General features: G+C 42.6%; 1 protein-coding gene across 2 annotated transcripts in view; it reads left to right on the top strand.

Moving 5' to 3' along the window:
* The first annotated feature begins 820 nt into the window (after positions 1 to 820).
* htr4 (5-hydroxytryptamine receptor 4) overlaps positions 821 to 18,266 on the top strand; it is a 103,705-nt gene continuing 86,259 nt past the window's right edge. For both annotated transcript variants that reach the window (XM_034598297.1, XM_034598298.1), the window contains exon 1: positions 821 to 1,357. The gene's annotated coding sequence lies outside the window, so the exon portion shown is untranslated. The remainder of the gene's footprint in view (positions 1,358 to 18,266) is intronic.

The following is an 18,266-nucleotide window of genomic DNA, read 5'->3' as shown; positions in this document are numbered from 1 at the left end:
TAGGACACGATTTAACAAACAATGAAACCTGCAGCAGCAGCAGATCAAGGACCCTTTCAACAATGACCACAACAGAAATCTATTTTCATACTCTGCACTTTATAGTCAGATGTTGATTCTTCTCTAGAAAGCAGATGAGAAACCTCTTGTCCTTTTTTAATACGTAACAATCATGAATTGTTTCACCCAATATGCTACAGTTCAGACTGGATTATTTTCAGCGCTGATGTTTTCTTGTCCTACATTCATATACTACAGTGAAGTTATTGAGGTAGATGATGTGCGTATAGAAAACAAGATGGACACCAGATTTGGAAGATTCCCGACTCATGTTGATTAAATATGTTCAGGAAACGCTTCGACTTTGAAGGTCAAGGAAAGATCCTGACTTGACGTTTGTTCGTTGGATGGGTTGTGAGCAAGATTAGACAAAAACTACAAGATGGATTAATGAGAAACTCGGTGATAGGATGTGGAGTCGGGGAGTCGGGGAGGGACTCATTCCATTTCAGTGAGGATCTGGATCAGGGAGCAGATCCAGGAAATGTTTAACCTTCCTTAAAATAATTAAAAGTACAATAAATAGAAAACATATAACAAAACTGAGGTTTCAGGTCAAAACAAAAAATTCTTAAACTTTTTAAAGGACGAAAAACTTGTCTTCAACTCTCTGACCCTCGTGTGACCTCTACGCATCACCTCTGCTGTCAGGTGAGCGCGCGCAGGAGAAGCTCAGACAAGAGAATCATCATTAACCAGATGTGGAGTGACCATGACGAGGGAGAGAGGGGGGGGAAGAGAGGGAGAGATGGACGCTGCCTCGCTTAAGAGGAGGGACTACAGCGCAGAGAGCGGGTCAATGTCTGCTGTGAGTTCACACTGAGACACATCTCCGGCACCGGCTCTCCAAATATCCGCCGGGACTCCTCACCTCTCCACGAACCCTCCGCGGGCACCTCCACGAGGTTTCTCCTCCTTCTCCTCCTCCTCCTCCTGCTCCTCTCACCCACTCCAGGACCTCTCCCCCCCTCTCTCTCTCTCCACGGACTCTCCCCGGTGCATGTGTCCGCGCTCCGGACGCGCACTGCCTTGCCCCCGCGCCGCTCCACTCCGCTCCGCGCTGCCTTTAGCGCACGGACACTTCTCCACGCTGCCGCTCGCGTGTGCCTCGGTTCCCCTCCTCCGAGGACTCGACCACCGGCTCCAGCCTCAGCACTGCTCCTTTCTAATCTCCAGTAATTAGTGTCGCGTTGAGCTCGGACTGAATCACAGTGTGGTTTTTAATTTTTTTTTTGGCTCAATGGGGGATTTAGAGTCGTGACATGCTTCCAGGAGCCGGCGTCTCCACAGAGAAATGGTGAGTTAATCTGTTCTTATTCTCGCAGATAATCAGCCAGTGTGCGCGTGTGTCTCCAGTGTAACGTTGACCTCTGTGGGATAAGGTCACGCTCACCTGCTGGAGGAAGTGTGACCTTCCTCATAATGAAAAATCAACCTCAATATCCCTCTGATTTGGACTTTGTGGTGCGCAAGTGTGCGTTTAAAGTCACATTGGAAGCCCCCCAATGGATGATGATTATGCGTATTGTACGTTTCCAGACCTCCTTGTGTGCACTAATGAATATTTGGTGCGTAATCTTGTGCGTAAATCAGCAAAGTTTGCATTTCCTCTCGATGTTAAACGCATAAAAACAAACGGCACAGTCTGTGTCTGCGTCCTCGAGTCGTTTGACCTCCACGTGTAGAAAACACGCTTCACATCGATGAGTCATAAAGTGGATTGTTTCCATACATGTGATTCCGGACTCCTTCCGCTGATCAGTTATCTATCGATGAGCAGATCACTGATCAGTCGACTGTCACATGTGAAGCAGGAGGCTGATCTGGATCCTGTAAATTGCTGATGGAAAATAGTGTCAGATTGAAAAGTGTTGGATTATTGTGAGTGTTGTTGGTTTTAATGCAGCAGCTCATTGGGTTTGATTGCTGCCTTTAGAGCTTTTATTGTCATTTAATCAATTTGCCTTCTTGATGTGTCACTCTGCTGCACCTGCTTGTCTCTGAATAAGCTTCTCGTTTGAATTTGAATCTCCTCAGTTTTAACCAAAGCACCTGACAACGCCTACTTTTACAACATTGCTCTCAAAGTCTATAGTCCTAGTTGTGTTGTTTCCGTAGAGGTGCATGACAAATGTAGCTGGAGCCAAATAAAACACCCAGAAACTGTTTGGGTCTCTGAGGGTAAACGGCAGAAAAGATTTTGATCTTTTTCACAAATTTGCTTTTGAGGAAGGAAGTTGTGAAATTCTCAGCGAGTGTCTGTCGGCCAAATTTTAGATTTGGCTGCATGCACAGGTTTAAATATAGTAAACGTACCTAACCACAGTTCGTATCTTAACCAGGACATCCGAAATGACGTTTAGCCTCATTAGGATCGAGCTTTGGTCCCCATGAGGTCTACTGGTCCTGTCCAGCTCAGTATTTATGCTGGAAAAGGTCCTAAATAGGCAACAAAAATGAGTACGTACACACACACAACATGTGTAAATGCTGCACAACATCACAGACAGATGCAGTTTGTTCCGTGACGTTCAATGACGGACACTTTGCCAAAGACCAGGTTTAAAATGTGTTCCCTTGTACCTGAAACCCTTTTGCACTCCACTTATCTCACCATGCACTTAACAGAGGGTGATGTAATACGTATGGATCAGACCTGCGGGGAATCAACCCGCCCGGATCAAAGGTGCGGGTACAGTGTGTTGTCATGTTGGACTGATGTGATGATCAGAGACTCGCAGCCGTATCATTCACAGCTCACACACACACTGTCCTGCTCGCCCACCAGAGCCTGCAGCTGAAGGAGCATGTGCGACGGGGGCCTGGAGCGCCGCCAGATTATAGACCAGAAATTTAACAGTCAATGCAAATCACTGTGGGTGCAAGTTAAACATCAGTGTGGGTGTCAGGGCTCCTCACACCGACTGTCTCCTTCCCCCGTCTGTTTTTAATTTGAAGCCTTTCCTCTTTCAAAATGGATGAAATCTGTTTTAAAAGTTTCTCTGCTTATGTAACTCATGCACACATACACAAGCACACACACACACCCCTTATATGCACTGGAACAATACACCCGGTGCACGTAGGGGCATCTGGAGAACAAGATACCCTCTTTTAGATGGGATGCATTAGAAGCAGTTTGTGCCGCCGCAGCAGCTGCTCGCCACTTTTTCTTGAATTGAGTTGTGGATGCGAATCTCTCCGCCCACACGATAACTCCAGGGACGCTCTTCTCCAGATGCACTCGTGATTTTATCGACTTTTTGTAGCTTTGTTTTCCTGTAGAAAGTCGAGTTGTGTTGTTGCATGCTTTTGGAAAGTCTGTGTACCGTTGGACTGCCAAGGTAACCAGTGACTATACCGCTAAATGATTCATGGTTGTCTGAATGCTTGTGCCAGGCTGGCTGTGTTTGCACTGGGATTCATTTTCTACGTCTAAATTTTAGTTTTATATCTGCTATAAGGATGTTGTGGACAAACAGATTAGGTGATTGGCAGGAATTTATCATAATTGATCAGTTGTTGATGATCAAAATCTTTTTTGATTTCTAGCCAATTACTTATTTTGTTTGCATTGTGTGTTTTAGGTGTTTTTGTCCACTAGAGGGCAGAATGTAGACGATAAATCATAGACTGTTTATAAAAATAGACGATGTGTCTCTACTTCCTCACACTATATAGAAATGAAGTTTAAAATCTACCAGATACAAACGCTGCCCTACATAATGACGTCATTTCCCGTCGGTCTCATTTGTCAATCGTGATGTTTAACCCTGTTTTTAGAATCAAATGTCAAGTTGTTACAAAACGTACAGGGAAAGGCCAAAATGACTGAATACATCTGTGTGAAAAAACTATTTGACTACGATTACGACTTTTTAGTTTGGTCATTGTCCCCTTTGCTAACATAGAGGAGGCAGGGTTTATGGCCTGTACCTCAACCAGCCACCAGGGGGCAATGAAGATGCGCTGGCTTCACTTTAAATGGCTGTCATGTGTATAAACAGTGTGTTTAACTCATCAAACAACGTAGACTTTACAAACTTCTCAAATTCTTACATCTCCATCAGATCCGTGCACCTTCCTCCCACCTGTTGAACGTCTAGTTTGTAGGTGTTTTTTCGAGCGAGGCAGAAGAACAATGTGACGGTCTTTTAGTTCGCAGGCTGCTCGTCTCTCTTGTTTACTCCCGCGACCCCCCGTCGTCTCCTGCTGCGCCGGCAGCGTTTCATCGGGCTGTTTTGGAACTTGTGTCCTATAGAAAGTCGTTTTCTTTCAGAGGATCAGATCAACACAACAAAACACTGAGAAGAAATCAGCTGAAAGCTTCTCAAAGCCGTGGGTTGGCTGATTATGAGTAATATGTCTTGTGAGAGCGCTGTTTTTTAAGGATGGTGTTTATCTCCGTCTCTGTTTATATCTTTAGTGTGATGTGCTTTTTACACTCGTGTGCAGTTTGTCCTCTTTAACCTCACGTGGTTCAATGTGCGAGCACGAGCTGCATTCAGAGCCACTTCCTGTGTTTGTATGTAAAGAATCAATACATATGTCAAATACAATGATTCTGGGATTGATGAGTTTGGTGAAACATGGTACAGAACATTATCCAGTGTAGGACATGCTGTCGGCTACTGAGTGGAATGATGGAACATGGCCAAGAATCTTTTCATATCCCAACTCAGGAGAAAACACATAACAATATGTCCTATATAAGTAGATTAAACATATATGCAAATATTAAGCTTATTTAGTTGTCTAACAAAGTGTTGAGCAGAATTCAGTCCATTAAAGCAGCATTGTGTCGTTTCTATCTTGCAGGGAAACGTAAAGACGTCAGCGTCATTATGTTGATGCTATTTTTGTGTCTCTTTCCTCAGCTTCATCCATTAGTTTCACTTTGTTATGCCTGGATATGGAAGGATTGAGTGGGTTTAAGGACCAATTACAAGACGCTGACATTGTGTGTTTGGATGTGGCCCGTTTGCTTGTCTTAATTACCGTTCATTTCGCTTCATTATTCATTCTGACGCTGCATTAGTTTCTCTCTGGGCGGAGGCAGTGTGCGTTTTATGTGTATCAGACACGGGAGATGTGTTTCCCTCCCTCGTGTCAGCTTCTGTCAGCGTGGGAGCTGCGGTTGTGTAGCAGCTAAATTAATGGTTATCATGATGGCCAAAGAAATGTGCTGATTCAAGAGTCTCTCTGAGTCGATGTACAATACTAATGTGTCAGTTTGATCCATGTTTACTGCCATTTTTGCAGTTTTTTATTTTCTCGGCTCTGGCACAGGAACCTTTCCCATTTTGAATCCTGCTCAAAAACTCTGTGGAGACGCCAGATTTAGTTGGATTCCAGATTTTAAATGTGTTTGGACGTTGCCTCAAAATATGTGCAAATAATAGACACATGCAAATGAACAGAAATATAGAAGATGTTGACAATGCAATCAGAGTTAATATTCACCCACTGTTTCGTCACCAGTCAGTTTGTTAGCTTCCGTTTTGAAGCCTGAATGAACATCAGCTGTATTGAAGAAGACTTGAAACTAGAGATTGAGACATAAACTCCTCAGGAAAATGTTTACTGACGTTATAAATAAAGTGAAAAGTAGAACAGTTTCTCATAGACTTCTATAGAAACAACCAGTGGAGTTGTTTTCACATCACAATGAGCTTCTCTCTCTCTCGCCTCTCTCTCTCCTGTGTAGTGTGATCTAATTGAGCTTATGTAACAATCCAGCAGTTTTGGTCAGTAACTGCATCTGTCACACACCCACACACACGCGAGGACAAATATAATGTGTTATAGGATGAATATCAAATTAGAAATAAAAGATGCCCGTTACCTTCTGCTGTTGTAATTAAAGTTCATTATTTGAGGAATTGCAGTAAATAAACCAGAGACTGTAAATACAGATGGACGCTGTGTCTCCACTTCCTCCCACTATCCAAAAATGAAGCCCAAATATCTCTTTATATTCTTTTTACGTAATTCGGAGCCAGAGTTCGTGGTGTAGTGATCGTGGAGCTGTGGTATCAAGGTCGACCAATCACGTGTCAGTCTGAGCTGTCAATCATGACATGTCACCTGGTTTTTATATCATCAATTTAATTCAAATCAAACATGAACATATGAACATCGGTGTGATAAGAATTGACAGAAACTATCAATGTGTACTTTTACTTTTTCTTTTGGTCCATGTCCCATCTGCTAACATGGAGGAGGCAGGTTTTATTACCTATGCTGCAGTAAAGCCACCAGGGGGAGATCAAGATGCTTTGGTTTCATTTTTGGGGAGTTGTCATGTTGTTCATAATAATGTAAAAGAATGAATATGACAACATCTTTTTGGTTGACATGGACGGACACACACACACACACACACACACACACACACACACACACACACAGTCGAGGATCAATAGTCACTATCTCTATCCCTGACCTCTCTCTCCTCTCTACGTTTGCTGTAGCCCTCACACCTGTCCCAGTGTGTGAGGTGCTGCGCTGAATTATTCATTTTAATATAATCATTTATTATTTATCTAAGAATTTATTGTTTTAATAAGTCGGTTCGATATGAGATGTGGAAGCTGCCTGAAGTTAAAGGTCTAACCCTGCAGAGCTCGACTTCACGTGCAGTCGTTTTCTGTATCGAGAAACACACGCACATGCACATGCGGAGTAATTCTAAAACATGAGAACGCCGTGTTGGGGCAGAAGATGTGATTTGCATATTCCTCAGCTGCGTCGGGATGAGGTGGAAATCTCCCCGATCCTCTCGGGCTGTTGTGCGAGTCTCAGCCGCTGAATTGAGGTAATTACCTCCAGTCCTTGACACGCTCCGCTGTCAGAGCTGCTTCTGAACGCAGCTTCGGCTAAACACTGCGAGGCTCCGAGCTCACGCCGTCCTTCACGGGGTGGCGAGAGCCGACAGTGTGGGAGGAAGAGGAGTGCCTCCAAAAAAACGAGGAGGGTGGAAAGAAAGAATAGAGGAAACAAAATGTGTCTTTAATTTTTAAGAGAGGACACCAACTGTCCCCTTAAAGTCAGTCAAGCTGTTCCTACTTGCACACGCTCACAAGCGGGAGATTCTTCGCTCAGACGCGTTCACAACAACTCATAAATCTCGTCTTGTGTATATTCGTTTAATCCTGTTGACGATTGAAGCAACAAGGAAACAAACAGGAGAAAAGGTAACCTCCCTGTTGGAGGAATATTGCCCGTGTCTTTGTGCACAAATGCACATCGGCTGTTGTGAGTCTTGTATTGTGCGCGAGCTGAGAATTACTGTCATGACCTGTTCACTGAAGAGACGACAGGAGAAAGCAAAGAGAGTAGGCGGATGATAAAAAAGACTTTGTGGGCCAGTTAAAGAGAAGAGGAAGAGTCGCATAGAAGCAGAGAGAGAGAGAGAGAGAGAGAGATAAAGAAAAGAGAGAGAGCGACGGCTGAGACGAGAGTTAAAGAGCAGATAAAAAGGAGAGAGAGAGGTTTTATTTTTGGGCGTTTGACCTCAGGCTGTACGTCAGAGAGCACCGAGCACTGACGACTTCATTCAGCCAAAAACAAAGCAGGGACGTTTCATGACAGCGTGTTATGAAATGTTAGAACTCCATTAGTGGATGGCTTTTTAGTTTCTAATAGATTGCTGCTGCTGCTGCTGCTGCTGCTGTGTGTGTCGATATGTATTTATCTGTGTGTGTCGATATGAACAGAGCTCAATACAAAGTGCTCATGAACTGGAATAATAAAATGGCCTGAAGCATAAACATGCACTTTGAATATCAGGTAAATGTATAAAGTGTGAGCTGCTTTGTGGCTGGTGCAGGAAATCAGAGTTATCTGCACCATCTGAAAACAAAGAGATGTGAGAATGATGACAGAAAGAAATCGTGGAAACATGGAAACAGACGCAGATCTTAGAAATGTAAATGTGAATATTTTCTGGTGTTTTCTTCAGTCCTGTGAATATGGTTCATGGTTCTTGGTCCCGGTTTGACCAATCACGTTAGAGCAGGTGTGAACACACTGACCGAAACACATCGGCTTTCTGCTTTTTAATTGATCTTCCTTCATATTCAGATATCTGTTATTAGATATGAGTCAAAATGTCGTCTGGACCTAAAACAGTTTCCAAAGGTTTGTTTTTTCTGTGGAGAAACGTTTAACCCGGAGTCTTGGCCTGGACTGTCCCACTGATTCAATATAAAGTGTTTTTAACAAAATTTCTATTAACATAAATCTGCTTGTATCATTTGTAGTGTGTGTGTGTGTGTGTGTGTGTGTTTGTGTGTGTGTGTGTGTGTGTTTGTGTGTGTGTGTGTGTGTGTGTGTGTGTGCGTCTCTAGCAGCCTGTGATATTGAATCCAGCAGACCTGAACTTCTAAAATGACTTTCGGGTTGTAGATTAATTGGATCTTGTTTCCTAAATGTTTTCATTTTCTCCTCTGACACTAAATGAACCCTCCACCTTGGTCTCTTGAAGCAGTTTACATCGAACTCCACACACAGATTCTGTTCACTTACACTAACGTTCCTTAAAGGCAGTAGAAGTTATTTCATTGGCTCCTCGTTGAAACCTCCTGCTTGTTCACTCTCTCTCCCTCAGTCGCTCCAGATGAGAGCGTCTGCTAAGTTCCCAAAAAGTGAGAAAGCAAATGTTCCCTCATTATTTATACATGCGGGCTGGAGGCTGGTGGAGTCGGCCGTCGCCTCCAATGAGACTCAGGCACTTTCTTCAAGCTGAAACGCAGGGAACTCTTCTCCTCGGCTCCTTGTGTCTGCTCCTCCCTGAAGTTCGCTCTGTGTCCAAAGGATTTTCCAGTGTAAAGTATCTGCTTAGGGGCTTTTTGCTGTTGATTCTGCAAAAGAGTTTTTAATCAGGTCAAACCGCCTCTTTGAATATTGTAATTTGATTGTGCTGTTGTTCGGTTTAAACCATCTCTGTCGTCTTTGAAGGTCGAGAACATGTGTGTCCAGTTATCTGTTGTTTCTTTCGCCTTAAGAATTTGAAATGATCTTTCACAGAGAGCGTCTGCATTTCATGACCCACAGATTGTTGTGGGGTTAAAAATCTTCTCAAATATAATGAATTCATTATTTAATTAACTCATCAACCATTTGGGGAATCCAATAATTAACTTAAAAATGTAACATTCCTTAGTTCAATGTTTCTAAATATGTGAGAGATCACAGTTTATCTTTAATTATTTAGGGTTTTAAAAGCTAGATCATGTAAAACTGCCTATTTCTATCGGCTCTGAAATTGCCAAGGACATTTTGTTGGTTTAAAAAATTACAGAAGAATGTCACACAGTAGCGAGCTCAGCCTTTCTGTTCGTGGAAACCTGCCTCATCATTTATGTTCTGCTGATGAAGGGAATCAAAGTGTTGAAGGATCGGACGTGTGATCGATTATTATGATTTCTGTTTGAACAAACTGCTGCTGCGGCCGACCTCATCCTCCTCTTATTTATAAAAACACATTTTCATTTTGCTGCCGTCTCCCGACTCCCTACTCACATTTACATTTTATCCATTCGACTGAAGCTTTTATCCTCAATTTATTATGTAGAGTTACTTAAAACGGTCACAACGTTCAACTCTGTCTATTCAGCTTCCTCTTTCTGAAAAGGTTAAATGTTCTTTAATGCCGGGAGCGAGAAACGCTGAAGACCCGAGACTCTGCCACGTTTCATAAAGTCAGTAAATATTTCACGGTGAGTCGACCCGAGCAACGACCCATGATCCCCACTCCATTTCAGAGATGTTCACCCAGGGGAGCAGAGGAACACTTTAACAAGCTGCTAATATCAGAGCCAAAAGCCAAGAGGAGCAGAATGGAGACACACATGCAGGTGAGAGAATATATAAAATAAGAAGCAAGGGAAATGGAAACTTCTACAGGAGGAGACGTCTGGAGGAGAAATCCAAAGCTGATACAAATAAAATGTCATTAATCTCCAACACACGAGAGAATCCAGAACCTTTGAAGATGTTTTTTTAAATTGAATCTGCATATTGTTACTGAGACACCTGGATGAGAACTGACTACATTTTCTGTTCCATAATCTCCTTTATAATGTTGTAATATTCTTGAAAGAAATTGTGGTTCTTACTATAGAAAGAAAAACTTTTTTACCAACATAATCCCCTTTTTGTATACCCAAGTAATTTCACATTTTTTAAAGTTCAGTCGATCTGCGTCTTTAATAAATTCATTAACAGTTGAACACTTTCTCTTTTATAATAAGTTTTCTAGGAAATAAGCAATGTTACCACATAAATTGAGATATTATTGAGGATGCAAATCACTAAAACTGTGTTATTTCTTCTTTTGGTTCCCCAAGATTTGGGAACAGTGACTTAACTTGTCAAAGTAGAAAACAGAAGTTTGCACAGAGAACAGTTTTCACCTGTTTGCTTGTATAAGAAGGAACTATTAGAATTACATGAATAATCTTCTAAATATTCCATGTTTAGTTTTGTATTACACCGTATGACTGAACCCTGGAGTCACAGTAGTTGTCCAGGTGACTACAGCCTCAATATAAGAAATTCACAATATCAAGAAACGGTTGCATCTTGCATCCTTTTGATCCGCTGCCCTTCCTGCAGCCTGGCCGACTTTACAGCTAGCTTGTTAGCTTCGTCACAGTTGTGCAGTGAATCTCGGTTTGGATCAGTGAGAAGGATCCACCCATTTGATTCTTCGTCACTCGAGTATATGGAAGCTGCAGTTGCACCGATGTGACACCATCAGTCTTCAAACGCAGCCTCAGAAGGAAGCAGGACACAGATTTCCTTCTCCTGAATTCATGAACTGAACTCTCAGCCACACATCTGCCAAGTGTGAAGCCGATCAGACGAGCCGCCAGATTCTTCAATTTAGAGTTAGATGAGTAAACGTCTCAGATGTTTGAAAGTTGACTGAAGTGTGTGTGTGCGTGTGCACGTGTGCACGTTGAGAAGCCCTCGGCCAAATGAAATATCACTGTATGTTTCAGATGCTCTACATGAAAGCTGACTTCAAAGGGACTGAGGGGTGCATGTGCATTGTTCTGAAGGCTGCCCACCTGCAGTCAACACACATGCACACATACATACACACACACACACACACAGACACACACACACACACACACATAAACTAAAAAGTGATAAGAAATTATAAAAGCACGAAGTTTGGTGTGAGCTACACGCTGAATGAGACCACGAGGTCACTAAATCAACAGGTTTCGGCTGTCACGTTAATTTAAAGGTACTTTAGTGGTAAAGCTGCAGAGGGGCCGTGTCTTTCTGCAGCTCTGTTGGACATATTTGGTCTCTACTGGACCAACTGTTTACACAGACGCCCTAAAGAGGCCGGGAGTCAAGCACTGAGCTCCGCAGTGTTTATTTTTCATCAGCGTCCGACCGGTGCAGATATATGGACGAGCACATGTGGGAGAAACGAGCCGGTCGACGTCGTGTCTGAGTTTTTTTCTATTTTTATCCAGACAAGATGAGCGACCGTGAGTCCGACGCGGAGCTGCAGTTCTGAGATATAGCCGTTGGCTCTGCAGCGGTGCAGGCAGGAGTTTCAGTGTGAAACTCTAGTAAGTGTTGAAATGCCTCCTTAAGTGCTGTTTACAGCAGACGGGTTTAACCAGCGCAGACCGGCGAGGCTCTAAGTGAGGCAGCGTGAGGCCGAGGAACAAAACACATGCTGTAACTATGCACCTCTTTTAGTTTGAACTCATTCTAACATGTATTTTTAAACTTAATATATCATAGATTTAGATGTTTTCCCCTGAAGAGCCGATCATCTGTGATTCTGACCCTGGAGGAGACACACAACCTTCACTGTTTCCTCATGAACTCTTGTTGCATCAAACTTGTCTCCTGCAAATTCTGTTCAAATTCAGTGAAGCTGTTTTCAGACATGAACTCAGAGAAATGTCTGGACAGTCGCTTCTTCTCTCCACGTACGAAGGACGCAGCAGGAGATTGTCCGTGTCAGGCTCGTTCTCAACAACAGAGACTTGTGCCCGTAGCGTTCATCTGGCGTCTGGGCAGAGCAGCAGGAGGCAGCACGTTCAATTCACTTTTATTTGTACAGCCCCAGATCTCCAGGCACTTTAAACATTAATGACGTGTTAATTCCACTGCAGAGATTAGGTGTTTTCTGTTTTCAACACATCAACTTTGTCCTATTTCACCGAAAGCTCTTGACGTCTGCGTCTTCTTCGTGTCTGTCTCCTGACTGCGTTCTCACACACAGAACCTACAGATAACTTCAGGAGGTTTAGTGCAGAAATAAACTTTCCCAGTTAGGTTCTCGTGGCAGAGAACGTAATACGGAGTAATCGGCGGCTGGATTATGTTCCGAGACAACGTTTGTTTTTCCAGCGATTGAAACACTAAATTTCCTCTGTCTCATTTGTGATTGAGGCAACAAAAGCACTTTGGTTAATGTCAGGAAAAGATGGAGGTTTTGATTAGATGAAAGTAAACTCATTGTGAAGTCCCCCCCCCCGTCTTACATTAGAGGTAATGAAACCAAATACGTGAATTAGAGTTTCCTCATTACGTTAATAGAAAATAGGATCCCTTGGTAATTATCTTTGCTGTTTGCTAATTGGGACGCTGTAAATGTAATATCTGTGAGACACAGCTCTGATTGCACAAAATAATATTCAATACTTTCTACTGTTAAAACAGCAAATTCAGTGGATGTGAGTGTTAAACTGTAAATCCACGATTATCACGTGTTGTCGTTGATCAGATTCGAACACAGATGTAAACACGCACATCAGCCGCAGAGTGTTTGATTCCAACCAGCAGCAGAAGTGATGGAGGAATCGTTTGGACTCATTTAGGTAACGGACATATGTAAATGTGATGCTTCTCCAGCGCCATCGACGAGTGTTACGTGAAATCAACACTAATGTATGAATGTGGAGGCTTCATCCATCCAACACCACAATCTGCAGGCGGCACAGACGCTGATGTGAAACCAGAAACAGATTTAGAGGAGATGAGCTGTTTACAGGTTTGTGACGTGTGAGGAGAATCTGATAAATCATAGTTTATGCTGATAATTGGATTTTAACTCAGGAGAATTTCAAGCTTAATATTTTGTTCTTTTAGGATGTAAAGTGCAGATATTAGGATTTCTCTTTCCTTTTCTACCCTGCTGTTGAGCCTGAACGTAACTCACAGTACGGTCGTTCTGAATCTGTGGAGGAAGAAGCTGCAGATTCAGATGCAGCTGATGCAGCGTTGGATTATCTGTTGACCACAGTGGAGGAAACGAGATGAGAGCGAGTGATATGACGGCTCTGCAGAGTAAACACACTCCACAGGCCGGAGACGAGTGTGTGTGTGCAGGATCTGTACGACTGTGGCGTGTTAACAGAAATGTATTTAGCAGCTTTGACTTGCATGGACCTCAGCTTAGTTCTAAATATCAGAACGTGTTGTTGATGAGGTTGATCGTGTGTCCACCTCCTCCCCAGTGAGGAGCAGGTTCCAGTTGTTTATCACATGTTTGACATCAGTGAGTTTATTACCCGGTCTTTTGTTGAAGCGGCTCCTGGTCAGCTGGTGATGAGTCGCTCGGAGGAGACGCTGTAAAGATCTGTCGGCTCGAACAGAAATCACTCCGGAGGTTCTGAACTTGTTGGATTCTCCTTCCAGCCTGTGAACAATGATAATGATGCTCCAATGTTGTCGTTCACTGTTTTTACATCCAAGTAGTTAAATACGATGAAAAGTCTAAAATGTTCCAGTCAGTTTTCAGAACCATTTAATCACTCCAAATTCAAAGAAATGATTTTCCAAGCTGTTCCACTTTGAGCCAGATGATGAATATGAAAACATCTAAATCAATATGTTTACATGCACTAAAGATCTTTGTTTTTATGTGGCCACACACCCAGAAAACCACTTCCAGCTCAGATCTTTCCCATTAACAACTGTTCAATGCACTGGTTGGATCCTCAGAGCTGCTCTGTATGTGCAGGTCAGTGCTTTGCCACCAGCAGCACATTAATGTGTATGTGTGAGTGGGTGAACGTGAGGTTTTGAGAAGAGCTTTGTTCTCAGGACTGAAGTGTTATATCGACCATCTGGGAAACTACCACTCGCCAAACGCTGAAATATCACTGAACTATCACTAAAGAAACAAAACTTAAGTGAAATGGTCTGTATTTATCTCACACTTTTCTAGTCTTGATGACTCAAAGCACTTTCACACAACAGTTTATTGCCTTTCACCTCATTGTATTGAATATTTTTCATGTTACACCTCATGTAGCAAAAAGCCGGATAGAAACTTTTACATTGCCCGGGTCATTTATTCTTTAAAGGACGGATGTGGAGTTTTTGGTCCTTTCCATATTTCCCATACAGATACCAACTTTAAATAGAAGTTCTCACACGTATGTGAAAGGTTCAGACTGGTCAAACTCTAACAGCCAACTGATAAATTGGTCATGCTCTTGGATTTTCCATAAATTCCAAAAATATCGTGCAAATAATTTGCTTTGAATTTACTGATGGTGCAGTAAACTGTTATTTTTATGCCCAGTTTTTGTATAAAATGGAAAATTTGGATTTTGGGCTGAAATAAAACAAATTTGTCAAAAGTAAATTTGTAAAATTTTGACATTTAAAACACTTTTGGCTCTAAACCACCAGAATTAAGTGGAATTCCACAATAAAGTGAGGAATTCGAGCCGTGTGTTTACACTGCAGACGTAACGTCTCAGCTGTTAATGTGTGAATCGGTCGTACGAACCGTGTGTCGAGGAGAAGTTTAGATACAAACCCTTTCCAGCTGCATGCAGGAGGAACATTTGCCAAACTCCAGGTTTGGAGAGGCCGGCAGGCGGAGCTGGCACGGTGCACAGACAGACACTCTGTCCTGTGCCACCTGGCATCCAGCGGTCTGGTCCTTTCCAAACATTTGCTTTCCTGTGTCTGTGTGAAGAAGGCTGCGAGGTGGGCAGAGAGGCGAGAGGCAGGAGAAGAGGCTTAAAACGCAGCAGGATAAATAAGACGCTGATAATTCATCACAGTCTGATTTAACTCGTTTTATCATTTCATATCATGTTTGGTTGTGAAACTGTGAGTTTGAACCTGAGGTCAGAGTAGTGATATTTGGGTTCAGGCCTCGAACGAGACAGAAACATGAATCTTGGCCCTGAAACAAGAAATAAAACGCTTCCCATGAAACAAGAGACTAACGGGCCTGATGGTGGCGCTGTCATCGAGACACTACGATGCAATTTTGGAAAAGCCACGGCTCTCACGTGAATCCGATTTACTTGAAATTTCATAAACGATAGTCATATACAAACCTTATTTACAAAGCATTTTTTAAAAAACAGGTTAACAAAGCGCTTCACTGACATAAAAACAGAAAAAACACATTTGAATAAGTTGATGCGGGAGAAGAAGGATAAAGCATCTAATTAAAAGTTTTTAATATTCATTTAAATATCAGTGGAGCTCTCACAGTAAAAGCCCGACCCACTCTTGCCCCCGTGTTTCCAGAGTAACGGCTGGTGAACAGATCAAAAAGTACCAGCAGAGGTTTCAGTGATTTAAGGAGGAATAAGGTTTTTAAATCAATTATAAAGCAAATATTTTCGCGTTCTCGTTGGAAAAAGTCAAAGTCGGTTGGTTGATTGATTTCTGGAGCCCGGTGAATAACGAGTTGCAGTAATCCAGATATATTACAGTCGTCATTATCATCATAATATCCTCAGGCTGTGTTTTGGAAATAAGTCGTTTTAAAGCAGTTTGAGCCCAACACACAAACGACCACAATCATTCTGCTGGATACGAATTTAACTCTCTGCTGCCGGGGGAAAGTGTTGACCTCAGTCTGAAGGGCTGTGTTGATAAGTGCAGGTGGGTGTGGTTCATCAGATACCAGCTCGTAACTCCAGACGCCTTTTTGAAGAATCCTGAACAAACTCCCTGGAGACTTCCTGTGTTGTCTCCCAACAACGCTGCAGCCTCCTCCATGTAGGCGGATGGGACATGGACCAAATTACACAGTTAAAGTATTTCTCAGAGATGGTTTCTGTCATTTTAGGTCATATTTTCACGCTGATGTTTTTTGAAGTATTCATTTTTCTATGTTTGGTTTTAATTACATACATCGATACCATGACTCTGTACCTCGGTTGCTAACGTGCAGACTTTCACTCCAAAACGTGCAAGATGGCGCCGTTTGAATCCAGGATATTCGACCTGGAGACGTGTCGTCCATCTTTATTTACTACATGTAATCCTCTAGATTCTTCTTTTCTTTCATTCGTCCATTGACCTTTTACTTTTGACTATTTTATCAAAGAACCAGATGTTTTTCAAACACATTTCATCTTTTACAATGAGAAAATGGACCGTCTATGGTTTTGACATTGGATATTTGCTTCTTGCTAAATCCTTTTTTTTTATGTGCCTATAAAATTTTATTTTACGATTTATTGCAGCTCAGTCATGGAATCTGGGCGCAGTTTTATCACAGATGACCTGATCGCTCTCCTGATTGCTCGTCTCCTTTGTTGCTCTTTGTTTCTCTTTGACCTCTTTGTTCAGCTCAACTGGAAACGAGCGTCGGTGCTCACTGCAGACAATGTGGAGGAAGAGAAATTAAAAGCAGGGGGCAGAGAAAAGAGAGCTTGTTATGAAATAAAACGAGGACACGCAGAAAAGAGTAGGAGGATGGAGAGCAAAGGTTAAGAGCTGAGGGGAAGGAATGATGGAGAGGAAGGAAAAGATGGATGCTTTGATTTTGAGTTGTGTGCAGCAGCAGCAGTGCACTTTGCCTGGGAGGGTCGTCCATGTGCCTGGATGCACTGGCTGGACTTCCGCTCCATCTGAGAGGAGGGTGGACGCTTCCCACCCACAACTAACTCTCTGCTGGAGAGAGCGGGAGAGAGCGAGCACATTCCTGGACTCGAACACGAGGCCACGGACGCCCCGTCTCGCAGTGTTTACCTTCGGTTGTGAGGTTGGTGAGAAGTCATCGGTTTATCCTGGCAGGGCTGAGTGTGCAGCCGGTAACAGCAGGATGAGATGGCACCAGCCAGACCTCAGGAAGTTTCTCTCTGCAGGAAACGTACCGACTGAAATCACAGCTCGGTCACATGGAGTCAAATCACAAGATCCTCAGGATTACAACAGCCTGTAGGGCACGGCCACACACACACACACTGCAGGCCAGGTCAAAGTTCACAGAGGTTTATGGTCTTTATTTATAAACCCATTCACACACACACAGTCATACAGCGCATCTACGTGCAGCACTTACAATATCAGCAGTTATGGGGTTTGGTATTTTGCCCAAGGACACTTCAGAATGCAGAATGGGGAAGACTGGGATCGAACCGCCGACCTTTTGGTCAGAGGACAACCGCTCAGCCGGGGTTGAACTTAGCTCGAAGCCACGATGCTGATTTGCTTTGCCACAGGAAGCGAATGTGTGAACAGGAAACTGGAAACATATGCGTTTGATCTAAAGATGTTGCAATCAGAAGCTTATCATAAGTAATTGTAATTGTGTTTTGATATTTTATAGTTTAACCATAAACTTGACTATAAACAACTATAAATAAATAGAAAACATAAAAACTTATATAGAAGTTAAATTAAGATAATAAACATATTTTAACGTAACAAATACTCACAGAAAAGTAGATCTTGTCTGTTGTTTCTTCTGTAGAATAAAAGTATATCTGCAAATATAAAAGCATTTCTGAGGCTCACATTGGCAGATATTACTATTCTATTACTAAAGTACTGTTTATTTGTCTGAACATGGATTTATTACTTGTTGATCAGATGTTAATTTGACATTAACAGACTGTGGTGCAAGAAGACACAATGTTTTTCCTCATTTGACAATAAAACCCGATTTTGTTTCACTGACGGAACAAATTGACTCTGAAAATCCTGGAAAATGTACGTTTACGACATTAAACTACCGAAGTGTTTTCTCAGCATGAGCTCATAAAACCAACCGACCGAAAACCCATCCACTTAGAAATCCTGATCTTCCACAGTTTCTTATTCCTGGAGCCGAAAACGCAACCGCGTCGAATCTGGATTGATGCTCGGCGTCTCCTCCGTTCTCTCTGCGCTCGGTTTCCCGTCAGAAGTCGTAGATTTATTCAAAGCAAACAGAGATTTAATAGCCTCAGTATTTC

Source organism: Hippoglossus hippoglossus, chromosome 10 (genome assembly GCF_009819705.1).
Source record: "Hippoglossus hippoglossus isolate fHipHip1 chromosome 10, fHipHip1.pri, whole genome shotgun sequence".
NCBI lineage: Eukaryota > Metazoa > Chordata > Actinopteri > Pleuronectiformes > Pleuronectidae > Hippoglossus > Hippoglossus hippoglossus.
This window is presented reverse-complemented; position numbering and strand designations above follow the sequence as displayed.